The following is a 22,075-nucleotide window of genomic DNA, read 5'->3' as shown; positions in this document are numbered from 1 at the left end:
TATGAGCCTAATCAGCTCTGTCTTTAAACAGTGGAGAGGGACAGGTCCCCACCCTCTCTTGATGCCCTCAATCAATGCAGGTTCAATACAGTTCTACTGCCCTTTAGTCATACAATAAGAATAACAACATTTCATTCCCCCACCCCCACCCCCCACATTCAAGTGATTTGTAACCCAACCTCAGCCAAAATCTGTCACTTGGGCAACACAGCTCTGTATGCTGGATACCTATGTAGATGAGGTGTAAATGTAAATACAACCTGGTCCTGAAGCCTTTTCCCCCACCTCGTCATTAGCTGCCAGGGAGAGCTTATGTAGACTTTGCTTACAAATCATCATTTGAAATTATTAGGTTGGTCAACATCACCGAAATGAATGCGCTAATATTGTCATAAAACACAACAGCTGTATAAGGAAGCTAGTCTATGTTGATACTTTTCAAATCTGTTATACTTTCAGATACACATATTTTATCACACACTGTATATGCTTTTAAAGTGTGTATTAATGTTTCAATTTCAATTCAAATTTCCAAACGGTCACTAAATTGGCATGTTTCAGAGTAGCAACCATGTTAGTCTGTATCCACAGAAAGAACAGGAGTACTTGTTCAATAACTAACACATTTATTTGAGCATAAGCTTTTGTGGGCCCACTTCATCGGATGCATAGAATGGAACTTACAGCGAGGATATATATATACATTCAGAGAACACGAAAAGGTGGGGAGTTGCCCAACCAACTCTAAGAGGCTAATTAATTAAGATGTGCTATTGTCAGCAGGAGGAAAAAACCTCTTGTAGTGATAATCAAGATAGCCCATTTAAGATAGTTTGACAAGAAGGTGTGAGGATACTTAACATGGGGAAATAGATTCAGTGTGTGTAATGGCTTAGCCATTCCCAGTCTCTTTTTAAGCCTAAATTGATTGTATCTAGTTTGCATATTAATTCAAGTTCAGCAGTTTCTAGTTGGAGTCTGTTTTTGAAGCTTTTCTGTTGCAAAATTGCCACCTTTAAGTCTGTTACTGAGTGACCAGAGAGGTTGAAGTTGCGCTACTGGTTTTGATGGTATGGATTCGATGTCAATTGTGTCCATATTGCATAGAGACTGTCTGGTTTGCAAGTAATGGCTGAGGGCATTTGCTGAAATGATGGCTTCAAATTGATAGATGGTGGCAGGTGATTCAGCCCGGGATGGGTGATGTGTGGTTATGATGGGTCATTAATAGAATATGTGGACAGTTGGCGGGTTTGTGAAGATAGTTCTGGTTATGGGTTTTGTTCTGGGTTGCGGTGTGGTGAGTATGTGGGGGTAGGTTGGGGGTTGTCTGTAGGAGGGAGCTGTTTCCAAATCTGTGAGAGTGAGGGATCATCTTTCAGGACAGGTTGTAGATCTTTGACGATGTGCTGGAGAGGTTTTAATTGGGGGATGAAGGTAACATCTAGTGGCGTTCTGTTATTTTCTATGTTGGGCCTGTCTTGTAGTAGGTGACTTCTGGGTACTCTTCTGGCTCTGTCAATCTGTTTTTTTCACTTCAGCAGGTGGGTATTGTAGTTTTAAGAACACTTGATAGAGATCTTGAAGGTCTTTGTCTCTGTCTGAGGGGTTGGAGCAAATGCAGTTGTATCTTAGAGCTTGGCTGTAGACAATGGATCATGTGATGTGTCCTGGATGGAAGCTGGAGGCATATAGATAAGTATAGCAGTAAGCTGGTTTCCAGTATAGGGTGGTGTTTATGTGACCATTGCTTATTAGCACAGTAGTGTCCAGGAAATGGACTGCTTGTGTGGATTGATCTAGGCTGAGGTTGATAATGCGATGGAAATTGTTGAAATCATGGTGGAATTCCTCAAGCGCTTCTTTTCCATGGGTCCAAATGATGATGTCATCAAGGTAGCACAAGTAGAGTAGGCGCATTAGGGGACGAGAGCTAAGGAAGCATTGTTCTAAGTCAGCCATAAAAATGTTGGCATACTGTGGGGCCATGTGAGTACCCATAGCAGTGCCACTGACTTGAAGGTATATATTGTCCCCAAATGTGAAATAGTTGTAGGTGAGGACAAAGTTGCAAAGTTCAGCCACCAGGTTTAGCATGTAACTAGTTCACAAAACTGGGGAGGAGGGGTGTTGGGGAAATTCAAGGGGGGTGTAAGGAAATCACTGGTTGGTTTCCAGTCAGCAGCTACATGTTCTTCACTGGGATCAGAAGAGAAGGATAGCTCTCAGGAGGCAGCTATCACTTTCATTTGGAATGGTGACACTTCCTACTGGTCCCCAAAATCCTATGTGAGAATGAGTAGATTTCATTGTACATGCCTTTTTCTTTCGGCCATACTGGAAGGGTGGGGAACTGCAATGTTAGGGGAAGAAGAATATTGTTCATATTTTCAAATGGACTAAAAAATAGCTGAATATTTCATTAGAATTCATAGCATTTCCTAAACAAGCTTGTTTAAAAACATACTAGATGAGCTGTAATTCAGTTTTGACCCAGTATTTCAGACTCCACCAGTTTTAGGTGCATTAAATGGATTACATGGTATCCTTTTGGAATTCAGAGGTCATGCAGTTGACTCACTAAAAGAACATGGATTATGATATCAAAAATGATGGAATGTTTCAGTGTTTAGAGAGGAAACTGCAACTGCAATGAGTTGGCTTTGGAAATTTCACCCGCATTGGGGCGAGGGGAGGGGGAGGGGAACTCTCTTAAGCAGAGAACACTTCAGTGAATCTAAAGACCCTCCAGGCTTATAGGGATGGCTGGAGGGATTTATCGGCAGTGGTTTTACAAACAGTAGGGAATTTAAAGTGTTCCTTTTGTAGCTAGCAAAGTAAATTTTCAGGTTTTCAGGCAAAGCTTAAAACTCAAAGGCTGAGGGCTAAGTCTTTACCCTCTGCTCTGCTGGTACCCTGGGATGAGAAGAGAGCTTCATTTCCCCCTTTGCACTCAAGCGTAAGAAGGGGAGTGATTATAATCAGCAGGATTTCACCCAGGGAGCACACACAGGATCAGGCCACTGGGCTGGATACAAATTCATGAGCTACAGAAGAAACACTATTGCCCATTAACAGTCCCCTGAACTCCTCAGACTTGCCCTGGCCTGCCCTTCATTGGGCCCATTTCAGCAGAAGCTTAAATAAATGGGGATAAAATTCACATGATGAACACTCCAGCTGATTGTGTCTCTGTTCTTTGCGCTTCCTCTCCTGCAAGGGACACATAGAGAGATCCAGCAGGTGCCAGATTGCACAGGACTCCAATTTTCTTTAGTTGTTTACTACTCGGCAGCAGCTAGAAGTCAGGGTCCCAGGGTGCTAGGCACTGTATAAGATTGTATTAGAGACAGTACCTGCCTCAAAGAGCTTACTGTACAATATCATATATAAAAAAAAAATAAAAATTCCCCTCTCACCCCTATGGGTGGTAGGTGTCTTCCTCAACCTCGGGTCCTCTACCAGAGGCCTGGGAGTTTGAGGGTTCTGCGCAGTATCTTAGCTGCTCCTAGCACTTCACTCTTCTGGACAGAGAGCTCTGATGTTGTTCCTGGGATCTGTTGGAGCCACTCACCCAGCTTAGGAGTCACAGCCCCGAGTGCTCCTACCACCACTGGGACCACTTTGGCCTTCACTTTCCACATCCTCTCTAGTTCCTCTTTCAGGCCCTGGTACTTCTCCAGCTTCTCATATTCCTTCTTCCTGATGTTCCTGTCACTTGGCACTGCTATATCTATCACCACCGCTGTCTTCTGGTCCTTGTCTATTACCACGATGTCTGGTTGATTGGCCAGTACCTGCCTGTCCGTCTGGATCTGGAAGTCCCACAGAATCTTAGCCCTGCTATTCTCCACAACCTTCTGTGGAATCTCCCATCTGGTCTTGGGAGGGTCTAGCCCATACGCTGTGCAGATGTTCCTGTACACAATGCCAGCCACTTGGTTGTGCCGTTCAGTGTATGCTGTTCCTGCCTGCATCTTACATCCTGCCACTATGTGTTGGACTGTCTCTGAGGCCTCTCTGCACAGTCTGCACCTTGGGTCCTCTCTAGTGTGGTAGACCCCTGCTTCAATGGATCTGGTGCTCAGTGCCTGTTCCTGTGCTGCTATGATCAGTGCCTCAGTGCTGTCTTTTAGTCCAGCCCTTTCCAGCCACTGGTAGGATTTCCCAATATATATATATTTGCATAGTGCTGAGCAAATCATTGTGCAACTAGTTTATTGGACAAATGCAGATCCTTTTTCTGCTGACATAAAATTCAAGAGTAGGTCATGATTTTCTCAATTTAGACCTCTCCCACCCCTTTTTTTTGTAGAATGCTTTTACCTTTATGGATCAGTCTCCAAGATCTCTGTATATATGCCATTTGAGCTGACTAGTTTAGTTGTGATTGGTCAGAAAAGTCAAAAGGTATTTTCTGTCCTGTTTGGGTGACAAGTCAAGTCCTTTTGACATATATATATTTGCGTGTATACATTTAAAATGTTTTCCATGAGTACATAGGGGTGTGGCTTGAAAATGAATGTGTGCACCCGTAAAACAGGATTGCATTTATGTTCCTAGGAAGAGAATGCATGTAAGTGTGTCCATGGCCACAGGGACATCACTTAGAAATTCAAGAAATATTTAATAGATTAATAAATCATAAAGCCAGAAGGGACCATTAATTCATCTAGCTGATCTTCTGCATATCACAGGCCACAGAATTTCATCCACTGTTTGGAATTATCACTAAGAGACCAGAAAATTAGTTGAACACAAGAGGCAGAGTTGGGTTCTAGTCCTGTCTGACCAGCCGTGAACTTCACTAAGTCATTTCTCCTCTCTGTGGCTCAGTTTCTCCAGCTGATAACTGGGGACAATGGTACTTCCCCATCTTTGTAAAGTGTTGTGAGATCTACAGAGACTGAACACTACGCAAGACTTAAGTGCTAGTATTACCAGTGCAGTATATCACAAGGACTGTGCAGTTTCAACCTCAAAGCACTGAAAGATCATGCATTTTGTGGCATGCAAAAAAAGCCAACAATTCTGTTCTCCAGTGAACACAATTAATGAGTTACATAATGGGGGAAAGGAGTGGAGCATTACAAACATTTAATTGAGAGGATAGTCAAACTGATCCACAGTGAGAGCTTCAATTAGACTCGATGAATACCACTGGCAACAGGGTATGCTAACTGTAGCCACACAGCATGGCTCGAAAAGGAAGATGCTCAGACACTCATCAAATTACTTTTTCTAAAACAAAAACAAAACAAAAAAACCACACACACAAAAACCAATACACAAAGAGGGAAATCTGTTCATTGCATTTCATATCACATGCTGCTCTGCAAAAGTATTTAACCTAAATGTTACAGAGGTCACGCCTATCTGTAAAGTAATTGCATTGAAAGGCTCTAGATTTGCCCTAAGTCAAAGGCTAACTTGGCATTACCGTGCAAGTGTATTTAAATGAAACCTATCCAAGGCTACAACACTACATTTTTGGAAAATAAGTCAAGTCCATTGGTTGTGAGTGGATGCTTTGAACTATTAATTGGAAATTCTGTGCGTGTGTGTGTGTGTGAGAGAGAAAGTACTTAAGATAGTAAAAAAGGATCAGTCAGTGAGTTAGAAAATTAGTCCAGTCCTTAGACTATGTCAAACAAACTAAAGCAAAAGAATGAAATATTTAAAGTTACCATTTACATCTCATAGGAGATAGGGCTGCAGTGATTGGCTGCCCAGAACTATGTCCGTCTTGCTGTACAAAGAAGATACTCTCTGCTGGGATTGTGCTTCTCCTCAGTTCAAAACTTATCTGGAGTATCACAGCCTATTCTGCACCCCCCCACACACACACCCTTCAGGGAATTTAGCATTTGAAAGGTGGCAGCCTTGGGCACTGACCACAAAAGAGGTACAGCATTGGCATCAGCAAGGCAGGCTTCTGGATAGGCAGTTAGTGTGCTGACACCACTATTATATCAAGCATATTGGTTTCAGTTGTGCCTGGCCTTTCTCCCACAAGCCACCACTTTCCTTTTTAGTCTCCTGGGGTCTCATTACATGCCAACATTGTATCAGAGGGGTAGCCATGTTAGTCTGGATCTGTAAAAAGCAACAAAAGAGTCCAGTGGCACCTTAAAGACTAACCAATATATTGGAGCATAAGCTTTCATGGGTGAATGACGAAGTGGGTATTCACCCACGAAGGCTTATGCTTCAATACATTGGTTAGTCTGTAAGGTGCTACAGGACTCTTTGTTACCAACATTGTAAGCTCTTTGGGGCAGGAACTGCCTTTTTTACTACCTGCGTACAGTGTTTAACACACTAGAGCTCTGATCCCTGACTGTGTTGCAGTAGCCCCTGCAATCTCCAAACAATGCCATGTCTTACTCTTCACCTTTGGAGTTAAAGGTTCATGGAGTCTGCATTCACCCCACTTAAGTTTCCAGCCACCCTGCTGATGCTGCCTACCATGCTGTTCCTCTGAGTGTTATTGCGTTTCCCTAGTAGAGGTGCCAACAAAGATCAAAGTTCCCTACATGTAATAAGAGACAGTCACTGCCCCAGAGAGCTCACAGTCTAACCAGACAAGGCAGGCAAGTTGGGGGCTGGGGGGTAAGGAGAACAGAGGCACAGTGAGGTAACTGAAGAGACTTGCCTGGGTCACAAAACAAATCAGTGGCAAAGCTGGCAAGAGAATCTAAGTGTCCTGATTCCCAGATCAGTCTCCTACTTCATTATGACTCGCTAGCTACTTGCCCACTTGTAACTCAACACACTCCACTGTCTTGTTTCACAGAAGCCAGCAAACAGCTCAGATTCTAGCACCATTCACTCACTGCTGAATTAGGGTAAATTTAAACTGCTGACCATATCTCATAAATTTCCAACCCTGTGAGCCGTCTAGTAATAAGGAAAACACTGAGGATAAGGAACATCTAGGATACAATGATTAATAGATAAGCAATAAAGTGACAGAACAGATTAGGTAATGACATAAAGCAAACACTGCAGGAAGGTTAATTGTTCTCCTCTCCTTAGCATAGAGGAACATTGTAAAAACACACATACAAGAAGAGGAGATGTAAGGAAAGGAGGGCTTGATATAAAGCCCATTGAAATCTATGGAAAAGACTCCTATTTGCTTCAGTGGCTTTGGATCAGGTCTTAATATAGACCAAAGGAATCAGACAAAACTATGCACCGGATCCTTATTACTGATGTTATTTTATCAAACGCAGAGGGGATAGGTTAATGATGATGAATTGCACTCAAGGAACTAAAATCGACAATACATCTCTCCTGGGTTTGGATTAAATAGTCTGAGGAATTGGGCTCAAATGACTGGGGCAAAATCAAATATGCTGCAGCTACAATTGTGATTCACGTGTGCTGGCTTCTTTAACAGTTCAAACTCCCTGAATGAAATTCTATCACCAGTGTTAAGTGTTTGCACGTTGTGTTAACATACCTCTTATTGAAATGGACGATGTCATGGGCTAGAAAAAAAAATGGAGATACAAGCCAGAAGTACGGCTAATGAGAGACTCTTAAGCAAGGGTGGGGGAAAGCATGCAAAAAATCAGATCTGGACCAGGAACACAGGGAAGGAATATTTCTGGCCCCACTGTCTTGCATGTAGCAAGGTGGTTAAGAATATATTCATCAGTTCTGAGTGTCATTCACACTACAGCCCTTGTGGTTGCGTGAAGGAGCATTATAATAGTTACCAATTATAAAACTTCCTTTACCCATGCAGCACAGTGAAAAGGGGTCTCAGTGATGAAGACCAAGACTGAAGATATTACAGTTGGTAACAACTTATTAGGTCATATCTAGTCCCATTCCCCAACACTCCCCTATGCCGTGCATTGTGGTTTACCTTCAGTGCTGTGTGTAGCCCACATTTCCATGTCTCAAGAAAGGCCTCCCCCCACTGCCCTTACACTACTCTACAGTATGATAAGATCCAGCAGTCTAGTAGGCCTAAATTTCCCTTCCCTTAGTTTTATCTCGTTGCTTCTAAATATAAACCCTTGGGCTACAGAAACATTTCCTCTTTGGTGTCCCGCCTTTTCAGCTCTTTGGGTAATTATTATTCATTACTGTATTACTGCAATGCCTAGATTCCCCAGCCAAAATCCAGGCCCCAGTGTGCTCGGCCCTGTACAAGTCCATAATGAGAGACAGAGAGCCTTCAGTTGAAACAGGCAAGAAAATATGTATTGTATAGAGGGGGAAACAGAGGCATACTGAGATTAAGTGATTTGTTGAAGGTCACAAATCCTGGTTGTGGACATGGGGACATCCTTGCTTTACCTGAGTCTGCAGATAGTGCATAGGGGGTGGGGATGGTAGACACAGATGAAGTCAGGAAGGGGATGGTTAGGGAAAGATTCCTATTGCAGCTGCAGCTACTATCCCATGTAACAGAAAGGCTGAGCAGTGAGGAGGGGACACTATTCAGAAAGTGGTCACCTCTGTCCCTCTGTGGGCGGATGTCACCTGTTAGGTTCAGGGTATGAGGATATTGGATGTGTGGGGCCCTATGTGACCACAGAGGTAACACACAGTGTTGGCAGTGGGCCTGTGCGTGTCTTGGTGAACACCCCAGAGAGTGTATTTTTAGTTCAGTGTATAGTGCCCCTGAGGCAGCTCAGGTAGGTGAGCTTCTCTGAACTCGAAGTGCCCCTGGCATCATTAAGCCAGTGGTTAGCATGGCTTGCTGCACATTTAGCTAATTTTTTTTTTTATCTTTGGGTAATTGTTCCATGATTGGTGGTGCCAGAGGATTAAAGTGCCACCAGAATGGCACACCAGCGTTCAGGGAAGCATGCAGAAGATTCATGTTTTTATTGGCCAGATGCTGGAAATAAAAAATTAATGAACATAAACATTGATTGGTACAGACATGGAAATCAATGTGTACGCTTCCTTGCTAAATGGAACAGGAACAGAGTTCTACAGTATTTGGTAGCATGATTGACAATGAGTTGAGGTGAAATACAACAGGGCCCAGCAAAATTAAACCGGGCAGCAGGATGGCAACTGAAATCCAGCGAAAACTGAAGAAATGCTATCTGAATTCCAAGGAACACAAGCTAAATTTGGTTAAAAATTAACCAAATATTTAGCTTATGATTTTGTATAATTTTAAGTTACTACATTTCTGAAGCCAAACTTTACACACTTCCCATTAACCCATAGACTGCACATTTGTGCACAACATCAACGCAACTTTAACTTTGTCACTATGTTGATGTCCTGAGGGGCAATTTTTTTAAAAAAAATGTTGCAGCATTTTTATTAAAATCTACCATTTACTAGCCTTCTGTTATACAAAGATCTTTAATCTTGCACTTTCAAAATTAAAAAAACCCTGCAACAAATGAAACCCTTATACTCTTTATGTATTCCATTTTGCAAGCTGATTGGTTATTTCAATTAAAAAAATAGAAGAAGCATAAAAGTAGAGTTTAGAATGAACTTTAATTTCAACTATAACTAAATGGAGTCAACCAATGCCTCAGGAATGATAAGAACAGCATGTGCAGCTGCACAAGGGAACAGCACTAGTCCAAGGAGCTATATAAAGTGTAGTTCTTCAATGGGCAGCTAGTTCCTCAGCACTTGTGATGAGTAGCTATTACTGTAACTTGGCTTCCGATTCCTCACAACACTTCCTGAGAAATTAAGTCTTTCTTTGGACATGTGCTGAATGTGCTCACCACACAGGGATGGACCCAGATCATCACTACCCATAGAGATATGTAGAGGAGGGCTTTACAGTTACCTTAAAGAGTCACCTGCAAATCTTTCCATTGAGTGAAAGGACTTAGGTTTCCATACAGGTGCAGCCTTCCAACCCTTCATGTGGCCCTGTATGCCTTCTCCCTAGCCTCTGTGGCCTTTTCAGTTCACAGCCTCTCTATTGAGACCACCACCAGAGAGGACAAACAACAACAAACTATAGCAATGGCTGCATAACACTAGAAACTGATCCGAGACCCGACGAATTCATTGCACAAAGGCTACCAAACAGCATATGGATATGTGCACTCTCGCACATGTATACAACAGCAGCATATACTCACCATTTGGATGCCTCCTTGGAGTTGAGTCTGCAGATTAGCTCTCACTTGGTCTGGTGCCCCTTTCCATCAGTTGCTCACATTGCAGCCTGACTCTCTGGGAAGCGGGGAGCTTCATGACTCAGCCCTCCAACAAGGTCACTATTTAGCCCTCCTAGGTTGCCAAAGTCCCTCTGGACAAGCTGTCTGTAAGCCATATCAGGTAGTCTTGTAGTCCAACTCTACATCCAGGACTACTTTCCCAGCAGCTAGCTAGTACTTTCCCTGGCCTTCCCATTACTCCAAGTTCCCACCCAGAGACCCTATACCTAACAACTACCATCTACTCAGTCTCAGATCCTGTTGCTGTTTTCTCTGGGCTTCTTCCTTCCTCGCTTCTCTGTCTCCTAGTCCACATTTAGGTTTAATATCCCAAACTTCTTCCACTTGAAGGGGCTACTTCCCCCTCTTGCCAGACTCTGTAGGCCAGAACCCCACTCATTTATTTCTCCTTAGGCCTCTTCCTCCTTCTCTCTGATCAACTCTCTTTCTCTCTAGGGAGCAGCTAGAGAGCTTTTACCTTTCTACAAGCCCAGTCTGCCCCTGCCCAGCTAGGCTTCATCTTCAATTTGACTTTTTCCAGCTCTGGCTCTCTTCCAGGTGCAGCCTGTAAGGTTAATTGTCCCTTTTAAATCTGCTCAGTCCTGGTACAGTGTGATCACTCCACCACACATGTATGTTAGGCATCCCAAGTAGCCTGCGGTCTATTCTGTTGAAGTCAATGTAAAGATTCCTGTTAATGTTACTGAGATTTAGATTAGGTTCTTGATGATGGTGGCTAGGCAGCTTTTCAAATATGCTTCTTTATGTTTGGCTGTTACATCTGATCCAAGCAGGATAAGGGGAGCACTGGACTAGGCAAACAAAGGGGGAATTTAATCAGAAGGTGAGAGCTAGATGCCACTTGCTCCAGTTGATACAATGATGTGATATGCTACTCATGACTCTGGGCATGCAGTTCACTCCTGCTAAGGCCTCAGAACTGTTTGCTTGTTAGTTATTAATGTGGAGAGTTTACTATCATAAACAATATGTAGCAATAATCAGCCTCCACTATCTAAATTAAATCTCTCAGCTGTAAAAAATCTGGGGCTATCACATAATTCCGCTCATGAAAGCAGCTTCTAAAGTGGATTTGGGTGCCAAGGATGGCCTGAACTGCAAGGTAGTAATATTCAGAAAGTAAAAGATCAGCGAAATGGGAGCACAGGTATTAATTTCAAGGAAACCTTCCACTTATTTGTGATTATCATATAGTGTACGTATGTAATACCATGGTTCAGTAATTAAAGTCAGAATGATTTATGAAGCTGCAATATAGGGTGGTTTGGTGGAGTTGGCTACATTATAAACTGAATTCAGTTGGAATAGTTTATTCCTATGGAAGGTCTTTTTTGGACATCCTTGCTATCCTGACCAAATTCCAATGCAAGCAATTAGACCCTGCCCATCTAAATTCCAACTGGAGTTTTCATTGGTTATGGTATTCTTCGCTGCCTAGTGTAAAATGTAGTGTAGCATCTCTGTGTATTGTTAAACAGTTGCCACTTTCCATCCCCAGAGGTAGCTGCATTTCAATGGTGATGATGCGTGACGTCGCAGCAGTGGTTTTATAGACCAGTGACTTCCATACAATAAATTATCATAGGATGTGTCAGTCCCGACTGGATCAATGCAAGAATATCATTCGGGCATCTTCTCCTGAAAGACAGACCTGTTGAGATTTTAAAGCACACAATTAGGGCATCAGTGTTCTCTTTTCACCTCTGGCATTGAATTGCTGCGTGATCATGGGCAACTCACTTTGCTATGTGGTGCAATCTATAAAGTAGGGATAATATTGACCTACCTCAAGGGGAGCTGTGAGTTTTACATTAATTAATGTTTACAAAGCCCTTTGGTATTATTGTAGGAAGAAATGACAGTATAGAAATATTAGCCAAGATTTTCAAAAGTGACTAGTGATACTGGATGCCTCAATTTCTGGGAGCCCAACTTGAGATACCTTAACGTGATCTGATTTTCAGAGAGTAAATGCTCGGAACTTTGTGAAAATTATGCCCTTTTAATGTGTCTCACTCAAAATTCCTAAACTAGGTGAAGTCATCACTGGCCAGCTTTCAGATTAGGCAGCTTCCAAGAGGGTGAGTTCAGAGCGCAATCAATATACTGCCACTGCCCCATGAGAAACTGGTTTTCACCCTACTCTTAAATTGCTGTGATGAAATCCAACACCCTAACAACAGAGCAATGCCTGCCTGAATTATGCGTGGATGGCTAGGCATCCATACTTACACCCGAAAAGGACCAGAAGCCTACAGATGTCCATGCCTACTCACTTCTGCAGTGATTTAAATTCTTTATTTTTACATTGTGTTCTTTGGAGGCTCCTACCTAAAAACTCAGGTGTGTCGTGATTTAGGCGACAATCAAATGCAAACCACATCTATCAGAATGCAGTGTACTGCAAACGGATCAAAATAAAAATCGGAGGCATCTAAGAAACTTCTGGAGAGGAATGAGTTTTTTTTTTTTGAGTAATGCATGAAAGGGGCCAATGTAGCTCATAAACTGAATCCCAGTGTGACCGATTCCCAGTTATTTTGGCTTCCATGAGCATGGGTGATATTTTTGTTTCAAATATTCCATGGAACTTTGCATCGTGCAACAAAGTAATATATTGTCTGGGAAAAGGGGTGTTGTGGTGGTTGTATTTCAGTGCTGTATAACATTTCAGTTTTTCACTGCATTCCAGTATAAACAGCTGCAGTGTCCCATATCAGAGCTGGGTGCATTTCAGCACTGCTTGAGAGATTCCTATGTAAACATCTGCAACATCCCACCCCAGAAGGGGTGCAATCAGAATTTTGCTAAAGAGAGGCCAAGGTTACCCAACCTGGTGCTGGTGCACAGGGTCTCAACACCATTCAAATTTGACCCAGCTGCCCCTCTGTCATGCCAGTGGGAATAGGTTTCCACCATTATGCCATATAGCTCTGGTGAAGGGTCCCCGTATGCCTGCCCACCCACCCACCATTTTTGCTCCTCTACACCCCAGTAGAAACTGTTTTACAGTGGTGGAGGATCCATGCATAAAAATATGACACATTGCACCCCAGAACAGGCTGCATTTAAATGGTGGGGGAGGCAATTTCCATAGATACAGTACTTCATGCACAGAGGAATATTTCAGGACAAAGGGTGTTATTATTGTTGGATGTGTATTAATGATTATTTAAAATTGAAATAAATTGCAAATAATATTTTCACATTTCTGTATATTGTAAGACCAGAAACAGTTAGTAAATCCTGTTTGCATAATGTGTTGGACACTTTGAAAATTACATTTTGCATCTAAAGGGTTTTTCAGTGCTGAATTAAGAAACATTGTGGATTTACTTAGTGCTGATACTTATACAACTCTCTCTCACACACTCACATACACATACACACACGCTACACTGCAGTGGGTGAATTACCCAATGGAAAAAAGTGAATCATTCATTTAAAAACAAAACAATAATACATCACTTATTTAATGAAATGTACTGTTTACTGAACCATGTACATCAATTAATGAACCCAATGGATCCCCTAATGAGACAGATGGATCACCTGCTGAAAACATGTCTCTGAAATTAAATCACTCTGTTTTGGCTGTTCCTCTTGATGTAGGATCTAGGTCATCTTTGACCACTGGTGCCAAAAACACAGCAGGATTTAAAAAAAATGATTATACATTTATATGGATAACAGGAATATCCAGAGGTATAATAGTGAGAATAACAAGCAATAGAGTTTTTGAAAGGATATAAAGCCTGCTGTTTCAGGGCACAAAAATAAATATAAGAGGTTGGAAACCAACTTTCCCTGGGGTAGATTATCCCATAGCTGCCACTGCAGCGTTTCTTGCTTCTTTCTCTGAAGCATCTGATGCTTTCCACTGTTGAAGACAGGAGACTGGGCTGGATGGACAATGAGTCTGATGTGGTCTGGCAATTACTTAATCCCTATAACCCCATTTTACCTTAGTCCTATGAAATCATGATCTCCCCCCTTATGAGACTAAAATTATATGAGGCTCATATATGTGATTGTTTAAAGTTTTACACATACCACAAGCCTCACACTGGCATTTTATTTCAGTTTGCGACCCCTTTCAGTTGAGTCACTATTTTAAATGGAGCTTCTTTTCAATGTTTTCTCCCCTATCAACTATTGTTCTTATTTCAAGCATCCTTCTTAACTTCACCTATGGCCACATAAACTGTTGTTATAACATAGCACGTGATGGGCAGTATTCTACATATGAACCTGGTCTGGAGAACTGTTTACTTAATCTAATCTATCTATCTAATCCACCAACCACATCCCGCTCTAGGATTGGAATTAGTCAGCACCACCTGATTAAATAAATATAAGATAAAGCTAATATAATATGTACTGAAATATGACCAGTACCTCTGGACCTTGTTATGCCAGTGACTAAATCTGACATGTCAATTAATCCTTGAAACAGATGCATCCAATAGAGAACCTGTTGCTCCAATTCTTCTGGAGCTCTAGGAAAAGAAAGGATTTGATGTCCTCATCCCTTCAAATTTGCCTCAGAGTCCATGGCACTAGTTGGAATGGGGATCTCACTGTTAGATACGAGAGGTTCTGATGCCCACATGTGGGTTCATCACAGTTGATGCAGCAGTATTCTAATGCCTATTTGATGGGGAGTTTATGTTTAAAGCTGGTTCTGAGGTCTCAAAACGCACTGTCACTGCTAGATACTGAGGATCAGCAGCAACAGAGGTGCAACAAAGCTTGGGAAACTGAAAAGCTAAGGAAGTTTGGGGGATTTAATTTCTTGAACTAGCTTGCACGTGAAATTTCCTAAGATCACCCCATTTAAAACTGCAACTCATCCACTACCTCGTATATAATTTTCTTTGTAGAGTGTGTTATGTACTCATGCAAGACACACTGTCAGCAGCCATTCAAATGGGTGATGTACAGTGTTTCTGCAGTCTGAACTTCAAGCCATCTAGTGGTTTTCCAGTGCATAAAAATGGTACTGCAAAATCTATTCAATATTACTCAGAGGTTGACATATTTTCCTATAGTGTGCAGTGTTGCTGTAGCTATGTCAGTCCTAGGATATTAGAGAGACAAGGTAGGTGAGGTAATATCGTTTCTTGGACCAACTTCTGCTGGCGAAAGAGTCAAGCTTTTGAGCTACAGAGAGCTGTTCTTCAGGTCAGGGAAAGGTACTCCCAGAGTCACATCTAACTACAAGATGAAACAGTTAGTTTAACAGCTCAAATGGTCCCTTAGAACATGTGCTAACTACTTATGCTAAACTATTTGTTCAATCTTGAATTTAGCTGTGAATCCCAGAGCTGAAGAAGAGCTCTGTGTAGCTCGAAAGCTTGTCTCTCTCACCAACAGAAGATGGTTCAATAAAAGATATTACCTCACTCATATTTTCCTATAGTTCAACCGGGTTATTCTGATTAAATGCAGTTTTCTTTTTCCTTTTTTCAGCTATCTTCTGGTCTTAAATGTTCACGTCAAGTTGACTGCAGAGTGAAAATATGTACAAAGTACAGTAACAAAGGAGCTATATAGGAGAGATCTATTAATAGTATTGTTACGTATATTCTTATCCCATCAGCACCATCAATGTGCTAAGCACAGTCTACACATGGAACATACAGTCCTTGTCCTGAAAAGCTAATGGTTCTCTGTATTGCACTGGCAGGGAAAAAGGGTTCAATGTTTGTACATGTTCTTTGCACCTCTAATTTGTGTAATTAATCCTGATAGTTAGGAAGTAACCACAACCAACTCAGGAACCAGCCATATATTTCTTCCTCAGCATCATTGCTCTCACCACTGAAAATCAGTTGTGCTATAGATGCAGATCAAGGAAGCAGGAGTTAGCACAGAGGACCTGAAGTCTTAAGACACTGGAAGTCAGTCCCCATTTCAGTCACTGACTTAGCTTGGGCAAATCACGTCACCTCTCTGTTTGCCCAACTGTACCCACTTGAAACAGGATCTTATGAGATTCTTTCCCAGGGAATTGTGGAAGAGCTTATCTGTACTTCTGGGCACACCAGGGGAATTGGGGGAAGGCCCTGGAGAATTATCAGCACTCAGACGATTTAGCCTGTCCCCTCACTCCACAGTGGGCAGATTACCAGCTCAACTAAAAGTGGCACCTGAGTGATACTGAGCCACCCAGCTGGGCCAGCTAGCCTGGGATGAAAACGCCACCAACTTCAGGTCAGAGCTGTGTGTATGGATGGGAGGGATGGGGAAGGGAGAAGAGGTTAGTTAAAGCCTGAGTTGATTCTGCAGCAAAGACAGACCTTTTAAAGAGTGAGAGGAGAAGTGACTTATGCAAAGCTCGGAATAGACTGCTCCTCACTCCCATGGCAGGGCCCTTGCCACTGGACCACACTGATTCTTAATAAGAGTATGATTCAAGACTCAGATTTTTGTGGAACCTCTACTGAAGTGAATGAAGCAGTAGGACACGTGAAGCATGTTTGCTCAATGTACCACACTTGGAATATCATTCAGCACCAAAGCAGTTAATTATATCCTTCCCGTGGTCAAAACCCCTATCAGAAGTAGTAGCTCTTCCTCAGTAAGAGAGTGTGCATCAAAACGTTCATTTCACCTTTAACTGTAAATTCACGTCATGCCAAAGGAGGCTCAGCAGAGATTCTACACTTTGCCTGTCAGCAGAGAATACTCTTCCCATCACCTCTTAATTTGACTTGTGACCCCTCACCTTCTGGATGTCACTTTCCTTTCAGCTCTAGTTGATACAGCTGACCCTTTTTTCTTTGTTAATTACACTCAACGTGTCTAGCAATAAGAAAAGAACCTTCCAAATAAAAAAGGAAAGGAAGAGAAGAGAAGGACCCTCAACACCTCCTAGCTTTTCAAACCAGCCCCCACCCCCAATGCTTTAGAAATGAACACCTGGTGATGAAGGCCACTAACATCATGTAGTTCATGGACATGCTATATGCAGTTCTTGCCTTATACCAGCGACTCACAAGTAAAACTCTAGCTGCTATTGGGCTGGATTCATCAAAGGGAGAGAGGGAAGATATTTAGTGACTGCTTCAAAGCATATTTAGTAGGGGTGGTGTGGGCTGCTGGAATAACAAACCAGGAAACTACGGAAAAGGCTTGGTATGTTGGCACTCAGCTGGGACTCAGGTTCAGATCTTTTTTCTGACACAGATGCCTGGTGTGATCTTGAGCGAGTCATTTCAGCTCTCTGTGTCTCAGCTCCTCAGCTGTAAAATGCGGATGTAAAGCTTCCTTTGTCTTGCCAATTTATTTGAGGAATTGATTCTCTGTTACTGTGCTTTTGTACCAAGTCCAATCAAGCCCGGATATCGGCTGAGGATCCTGGTGCTACTGTAATATAAATGATGATAAAGCCTGCTTTTATTCAAAGAATGGGTACAGAACAGGTAGAGACACTGGATGACCAAAGGGATGGATGTTTCCCTATTTAATTCACTGGTTCAAATCCAGCCATGGTCAGTTTTGAACTAGAGTCATAGTTATCTGACAGTTGCTATGGGGCCTGTGTGAACTCAGTCAGGGTCTCACTGTAGTTTCTAGTAGTCAAGTGTCAATATCCTCTCTGCTGGCAGTCTGTGTAGTGAGACAAAGGACAGAATGGGCCATAGATACTGAGCTCTGTTCTCACACCTACGGAAGGTGTCCCTCCAAGTTCGGACAGGCATTGGGGACGCAGTATGTAGAAGAAGCTGTACCTCTTCTGAAGATAAACTGGGGACCCTCATCTTCGTGGACTTCTCCATCTGGCATCTTTCACCATTCTCAGGAAGAAAAGCAAGCACCTGTTCATACACATAGCTCCTTATCTGCTAAGGGGGAGTTCCTGGATAAGCTACAGAAGCTTTGGACTAAGGGCGCATTGGCAGAACCCACATGCCTTCTCTCTCTGTGTAATGGTGCCCCATAACTGTTGGCACTGCTGGGCTTGTTCACAGTTAAAGCCTCAAAAGCCAATGTAACCAGGGAGGAAACAATAACAACCCTGAAAAAAACCATCCCTGTGTAGGGCTGAAGCTGGTATTTTCTAGATGTCAGCTCTGTAAGACTTTCCTGCTACTGGCTGCAGAGCCAATGGAGCATGTTTTAATGCAGCTTTCAAACTCACTCTTCTCCTGACCCTTAGCACTGTTAAAATGCCTGCTTTCCAGACATCATAAAAGAAGAGGTAAAAAGGGCAAAGTCAGCACAAAAAGCCACTGCTGGATTAATGCTGACCATCTGAATATACTGGAAAATGCTAACTACACCAGGCTAGGTGACATACCACTTGGTGTGCACCTCCAGGTCTGCCAAGATTGGCTGGGGGAAGTAGAAGGGCGTAAGGAAGGGAAGGTCTAGGAAAAGCTATTTCCAGTTTTATCTTATGGCTCCACTACTGATTTCTTTGCCCCCAGGGCAGATGCATTTTGGTCTCTCAAACCACAGTGCCCTCGCTGCTGGCAGGCTGCATAATACCTGCCTTCAAGTGCACAAAGCACAGACAAAGGAGTAGGAGTAGGAAGGGGGGCTTAGCTTTCAGAGAAGGTAGGAGCGTTAGTAAAGGGTGACAGAGCTTTGGGCTTTGGGTTACCACTGAAAAACAACCGACAGGCAAATCAGACCCAAGGCTCTGGAGGCTGACCTCAGCCTAAACTGAGGACTCAGTGGGTTGGGGAACAGTAGGATGTCAAGAAGGTTCCCTTATTTCCTTTTGTTTTAAAAATTCTCTTTAAGATTTTCTGCTGCAGTTGGCGTTCTAGTAAATCAAGGGGTGCTTTGTGTGTGTGTGTGTGTGTGTGATATTTACAAATTAGAAGGCTTCTACCATGAAGTTCTGAGTGCCCTCACCTCTCAGAATCAATAGAAGTTGCACTCAATGCCTCTCAGGATTGGTGTTCTGTGAGATGTAGCTAGTACTGCATGCTTTCCGACGGTGACAGGGCCTTGTGTTCTGTCATGTTTAATAGGTGCCTAAAATTCACCTGGTGTAAAACTGAACATTGTCAAAGGAGGTGTCTGTCAGGATAGCCCCAGGGGCCCTGTGTACATTGATCACGGTAGACTGGATTCTCATTTACACAAAGGACACCGTGTACCACACTAACTGTGCAAAGCAGCATTAAAGTGGGCGTTAAGTGACAGCACAGTGTAAAGTGGTCTTGGTATAGAGGACAGTCAGTCACTGTGTTTCACACTGATATGTGCGAGCAAGTATGTGTGCCTGTTTTTGAGTTAGCGCTGGTTAGACTGTTCCTATGAATCCCTGCAAAGCCAAACCACAGATTCTGTTCTAGGGCCTATGAACTCACCCACATTTGATGCTGGTGCAGCTCCATTGGCATTATTCTCAATCCACACCAGTGGTAAGGACAGAATCACTCCTCTGGTAGCCATCTGTTTGTGTGTGTGTGTTTCTTGTGTACATGACCTTTTAGGTATAGCTTGCTTGCTGCATAAAATATTTAGACTATTTTCTCAGCCATTCAAGTCATTAGCTGTGTGGAGCTCGACTTAATATACAAAGAAGATACTATTCATTAATATTTATTGCCCCTGATTTGTTTACCAAATATATAGCATGCTTTTTGAAGTAGGGAATGTCTAACTGGAGAAGACAATCACTATAAATGATGTGTGTGGAGTACACACAACCTATAGAAATAAATGGACAGATAATTATATGTAAAATTGGAGGACTCTGTTGGTTGAGCATAGCGTCATTTCAGGTGGTTGTGTTTATAAACCTGTCCTGGCAGAGAATATTGCAAGTGCTGTGGTCAGGTGTCACATGACTTTGTTTTCCCATGCTGCTCCCCACCCAAGATTGTCTGTCACCTCCCAGACAGATCACTTGATGTGCTGTATCAATTAGTATAATGATGTGGAGGGAGCTGTCATTCACTGAGTGACCACTGATGGCTCAGCAGTGCTCTGAGCTGAAGGAGGCTGAAGGCTGGTTGGGCTGAAAGAGTAAGAGTTGGAGACAGTGGCAGTTGTATTTGTATTACAGCCATAGACCCCAGTTGCACCGTGTTTCAAAACAAGAGAGAAAGGGGAGATAAGGGGTCTAGTAAGTCTTTAAAATGTGACACATACAGTAATTACTTTATGTTTGAATCCAGCAAATATCTATTGATTTTTTTTCACTCAGTACCTGTCCCCAACCTCATAAACATGCTGAGACTGTGTTTTACTATGTGCTTTGACCACAATTGGACTTATGGCTCGATTAGCACCAGTTAAGATCAAAGTGGCAATTTTCTTTGGATTCCGGCCTAATGCAGCAGATTAAATTCTTTGCCACTGGAGACTTTGGCCATTTCACAGCCTCTAGCTCCACTGACGTGCGTGACAAGAAACAGCTTCCATATCGGAATGGCAAGTCTCCTTCCGCTGAGCTGACTGGCAAGACAGATGGCTACAGCAGTGTTGTGCATGGAGCAATAATAGGATGGCTTGAATGCTCTGTGTGGTGCAGTATGGAAGGAGATGTGTCCAGAATTAGAGAAATGTGTCTAGGCTACACTCTATGTATTGCTCACAATGTAGTTATATGGCACACACAGCAGAGCATTCCAGGAAAGATATGTAACAGATAAGAGAGATTTCTGTTTTAATCTCAAACTACCCTTATGGTATGGGAACCAGAAACCCAGATTGCAGACCTGGAATTGTAACCCTCTAAATGTTTGTGGGTGCTTGGATTCAGGGTTCTGATTCAGCATATTGCACATTCTGGAGCCAGCTGTGAAATTCAGCTCCAATTGTAAGTTCTGATTTTAATTATCCACCCATTCCCAGTAGCACAGTAAAGAGGTATGCAGATCTGGGCTCATTTCTATGCAACAGCGCTTCAGACATTCATTATAATTCCCAGAAGCACACAAAACTCACTCTTGGTTACAAATATGAACCTCAGGCTGGTGTTTGCCAAAACCTCTCAGGTGAACCTGGCCTCATTTTCAGGGACTAAGGAGGAAAGATTTAGGATTTCACTGAGAGCTGTGCAATGCTTGGTGTCTTTGCACAGAGTCAGCTAGGGATGGTCCAGAACCCAAGCCCTGAATCCAAACACTTTGATCTTAGAGGATTCAGAGCTGAACTTTGGGTTCCGGCCCAGTTCCTAGATTCAACCTGAAATCAGGCAAAATATGGTGCTTTAGGGTTTGTTTTGGGCAGGTGGAAAGAGATTCCCAGGCAGGTTGGGACCAAAGTGAAGATACATACTAACCCCTGCTAACCAGAATAGCTGAGTTGCCCACAGAAAACCTGCATGCTTTGCCATTAACCCTGTCTCCAAAGGTCTCATTTCCCCTTTTATATTTTACATCCATATCCCAGACCAGACAAATTCTATAATCACCAGATAACATTTCCCTTTATTCTGCACAGCGATCTTAGATCCCATTAGCATTTATCACATTGACAGAAATGTCCCCTTTTTTCCCTGAGGTGCTGACTGCACTAGGGCGACTGAGGAGTCTAATAAGTCTTCTTGCTGGTTAATCAGTCACCTGAGGCAAACATGAGCCATCTCCTGCCTCAAATACAGATCTTGTAGTGCTAGATTCTAGTAATGAAGCAGCTCATTGCTGGATGAATGGTCTTAATACAGCTTTCAAATTTCGTTCCCTCCAAACCCTTGGAAGCTTTGTTTCAAGGACTGGCATGTAAGTACAACAGGTCAAATTCCTTCCCGCTGTAACTCTACTGGCTTTAATGCTGTCATCACCATCATCGTTTGCTCTACAGCAGCGCCTAGAGGCCTTGACTTTGACTGGGATCTGCACAAGCACAGAGTAAAAGGCAGTTTCTGCCCCAAAGAGCTTACAGTGGGTACACAGACAAAAACGGTATTATCATTA

This window comes from Chelonoidis abingdonii, chromosome 4 (genome assembly GCF_003597395.2).
Source record: "Chelonoidis abingdonii isolate Lonesome George chromosome 4, CheloAbing_2.0, whole genome shotgun sequence".
NCBI classification, from domain to species: domain Eukaryota; kingdom Metazoa; phylum Chordata; order Testudines; family Testudinidae; genus Chelonoidis; species Chelonoidis abingdonii.
Note: the sequence above shows the minus strand (reverse complement) of the source record.